Source organism: Papaver somniferum, chromosome 5 (assembly GCF_003573695.1).
Source record: "Papaver somniferum cultivar HN1 chromosome 5, ASM357369v1, whole genome shotgun sequence".
Taxonomy (NCBI): domain Eukaryota; kingdom Viridiplantae; phylum Streptophyta; class Magnoliopsida; order Ranunculales; family Papaveraceae; genus Papaver; species Papaver somniferum.
Window position 1 is genome coordinate 203,438 of NC_039362.1, and position 4,635 is coordinate 208,072.

Consider the following 4,635-nt stretch of genomic DNA (forward strand, 5'->3'; position numbering starts at 1 on the left):
ACTATAGGCTCCATACATGTCCTAAAAAGTACGACTTAAGGAAGGGTCTCGATTAAAGAAACAAGAGATATTAGAGCACCATCTTAACACAAATAATTAAAAGAATTTTGCAAAATCATTTTTCACAAACCTCTAGAGACTAAAACCTATAGCACTAAACAACAAAAATCGAATTATAAATCAAACAATCAAATAATAACAACAAAGTGATAAACCTCAAAAAAAATATGAATAAAATACCATCCATCAAAAATATGAAAATATGTCTCATGTATTAAAAGAACAATGTATTAAAAACATAATAAAAGAACCCAGAAAAAAGTCTTGAAATAAAATAAAATGAAGTACTATTAGATGTGGATAAATATTCACAAGAGGGAAAAGTGTCTTTTGGTTGGAAAAATATAATTATACCTACAATAATACCTTAGATTATGGGTAAATACATTTAAAAGTCTTGTATGTAAACTCTAATTACTATTTATATATGTGTGCAAACACTAGTCTTTTTTAATAACTATTGTCTTTGTATTCCAGTAAACAAATACTTTATCTTAATGTTTCGAGTTGTTTCTATATCCTTCGTTATTTCGCATAGGATACCTTAAAATTTTGGTACGTGTCAAATTAAATTTGTGCAAATAGAAGAACAACTTACCTTGTTATTAGTATTTAATGTTTTTATTATTCTTCTTTAACCTTCAAGATTTCTATATCTTACTCTCTATTCTCTCTTTCTAACAGAGAAAACGAATACGCTTTATAACAACTTACTTGGGGGAGTAAATCAATACGCTACGTACATCGTAATACTTGAAATTTAACTTGCATATAATACATTACTTAGTAACAATCATTGGATTAGAAACTCAAGGAATGTAATACTACATACACTGTTAGATTTCCTGAAATGTCGTTAAGAAAATCTCACGCTATTCTTGTATTTTTTAATTTCAGAAGAATTTTTTTGTGCGGGTTCAAATTGTCACTAAAATCATTCCCAGTTACCTAAAGGGGCGTTAGCCTAACGAACTAATTTTAGTAATTGAAGCAATCTAATTTTGTATTCCGTCTAAACTTTCTTATTTAAGGATGTGAATATAAATTGGCATTCATGCCGCTTTAATAAATTCCCTTGGTTAATATGTTGATCTAGGTATTAATACATAGGTATGAGATCCACGTGATTTTTTTTTTGCTTCACTTTCTCAAAAAGTCCGAATATATTGCTTCAGAAATAAGTACTCTTTGCTATTTAGTGTGGCCATCATTATGAATGCTAGATATAGGTTCAACAAAATGCAAATATACTCGGTGAATACCAATTCATAACATAGATGCAAAAGCATAATACAGTCTTCAAATTACAAAATATCTTCGCGTGCATAGCTATTCACACCTTGAAACAAGTTGGCACCTATTTTGCTTCAAAATTTAAAACATTCAATCAAACAATATATTTTCGTCCATTTTCGGGATATATTTCCATATCTGATTCTGAAAGTAATCCAGACAATCTACGAGAAAATTAGTACTATAAAAGGATAAAAAAATAACAAAAATTGGTGTAGCACTAACTTCAAGGCTCTTATGATATTTTTTCGAAAAATATTTCGAGCCTTCCTATAAATAAGTGGCAAGCACAATAGGTCATAGAAATATAGACTTCAGGATGCGGTGAAGGCTCCTATGAAATGGGCTTGATAAAGAATTTAAAAATCTTGTGTTCTTAGCTTGGTTATCAAACTAACCTGACCTAGGAACCTGTCCGACAGTGGATGAGTGTATTGAACCACCAAGCCTTTTCGATTTTGAACCCAAAAGTTCCCCTTGTACGGATGGTTTTCATGTATTTTTTACGGATTTGCATGGTATATCATTGGATTAGATATGGTCAAACTGTATCAATTTTGTCGAAGAAAGGGTTATATTCAAAAAGGTTTGAACCCAAATTTATAATGCTTGTTTCTAAGATTTAAGGTGTTAAAAAGGCTGATCAAAGTAGACCAATTGGCAGCAAACTTTAGTTTTAAATGTTTCATTGACATTATTACTTCAAGTTATAAGCGTTTAGTTAAACAAAGTTGTCTCAGCTCAGCAATGAACTTTTTTAAAAAGAAGATGTATTCATGGGCTAATGATTTTGCCGAAAAATGGTGACTGAGTTGTCTACTAAAATGTCAAATATGGTTGGTAGCTTCCTCCATTATTATGATGGAAATATGGTTCCTTAGAAACAATTTCTCATTGGAAATGTCATTCCAAATACCACTGATGTAAAAACATAAATAACATTACAATTAACAAGGGACTGTGATATAAGAATAAACGGAGAAATGTGGGACACAAGCTATGATCATCTAAGTATTGATGGCTTTTGGACCGCGGTTGAGGAAATTCCAAAGGCAACAAATCATAAACTTGTTTTAAACTATAAATTGAGTCATATTTTGGTCTGTTGTGATAGTGTTTCTAGGGTCAATCCTGTTAGTGTCGATTATGGTTTCATCTACAGAAATTATATAGAGGATTTCATTTTTTCCAAGTTTGGGGGTAAAGGTATATATTAACAAATTTTTTCGCAGAGGTAATGAGAGTTATTTGTGGTCCAAAATAAGCAGTTAGAGTTGGAGCTCAGAAACATTAGATTCTAAGACTTCTGTAAAAACCCATAATACTAACCGAAATTTCATCAATTTTATTTTAAGATTTACCTTTGGATGTTATCTATGCCTTTGTATTTCCTAATCCAAGCTACTCCGATCTTTCTTTGTTTATACTAGAAAGACGAATTGTATATATAATTTGAGCGGAAATTGTTGGCCTCACATTTAAAATTAGGCCAAAAGCTTGAATTCTAGAACTCCTGGTCCCCACCAATAGAAATTGAGGATTTCCAAAATATTCGCCAATTTTACATACACGTCAAACACAAGTATATGGATAGCTTATCCTTTCTCTCCGCTCTTCCCTCCTAATGCTAAATCTCTGAGAAACCCTAGAAATTCTAAAGAAAAAAGGTAAAAAGACGCCGAGATATACAACCTGCTCCAACACCATCACTGACAATAGATGAAACTCACAATCGTTATTTGCGTGGAAACAAAATCAGGAATAAACGCAAGCTCTAAAAGAATCTATTATCTATCAGTCAAGGTTTGTTTATCGATCCAAACTTGGGTTTCCATCCTCATCGATACAGACTTGGATTTTTTTCTCATTTATGGTTACAAAATCCAAACTTCAAAGTTACCTCATATGATACGATTTTTTTTTTTAATGTTCCCTGATCTTTATCATATATGTAATAGGATTTAATACATTAATCCTATTATAACGACATATAAATTTTGGGATCATTTTCACGTTCATGAGGGTGTTGGTAGGATGGTCAAGGACTAGATTAGGAAATCTAGTTGGTTAAGGAAACCAAGTACTTGTGTCCTAAGTATAGAAGCTTAAGAGGTTTGTTCTTAGAGATAAGATTAGGAAACTCTATACTTGTAGGAAAGTATTCCTTGTTAAGGAATGTGTCCACTCCTATTAATGTGTATAAATAGCCATAGAGAGAACTAGAGAAAACACACCAGAACTAAGTAAGAGTTCTCTTCTTCTTGTCTAAAGGCTTTGTATATTCTAACCTATACGGTGGTATATAAAATTTCTTATTCCTTCCCGAGGATTAAACCTCGTTAAATACTTGTTATTCTTGTGTATGGGATTGTGTTCTTGGCGATATTGAGATACCTCTTAATAGTGCAAACCTAACGCTTCCGCAGGCTTTGGCGCAACAATTGGTATCAGAGCAAGGAGACGCTATTGGATACGGGTTACTCATATTGAAGTTTAAGTGAAGGTATTTTTCTGAATATTGCTTAAGGTAATAATAATCTCAAAGGTTCTGTTTTTTTTATCTATATTTGGTTGTTTAAGAACAATGGCTGACGGAGATAAACCAGTTGATCCGAAAGATCTTTTAGAAGAACATTCGGAGTCCACAAGTAAAGATAAAGAAACAAAATAAGAAATACTTCATTCACATAGATCAAAACTCAAAGTAGAAAAGTTTACAGGAACCAATAACTTTGGTTTATGGAGAACAGACGTAATGGATGCTTTTGTTCATCTTGACCTATAAGAAGCTCTAGAAGGTCAGCCAGTGGAGATGTCTGATAAGAAGTGGAACAAGATGAATAAATTATGTCTTGCGTCGATACGAGGGTGTTTAGCAACTACATTAAGAGTTAATTACCAGCACGAGACTTCAGCTAAGGATCTCTTGGAAAAGCTAGAGAAGTAATACCTTGTGAAAAATGTGGCCAATAGGATATATCTTAAAAGGAATTTTTATCGCTATAACATGAAGAGAGGTGCAACCCTAACCGAGCACCTAGATTCATATAATAAACTTCTTGCTGAGTTGGTTAACTACGATGAGAAGATCAACGACGAGGAACAAGCTTTGTGTTTGATAAACTCTCTTCCTGAAAAGTATGAACCCGTGATTAAATCTTTAATGCACGGCAAGGATAAGATGACATACGCTTAGGTCACTACAGCATTGCGTAGTGAGAAGTTAAGGAAGATGGATCGTGAAGACCTTGCAAGTGAAGCTAATAATTATTTGATTCTTGC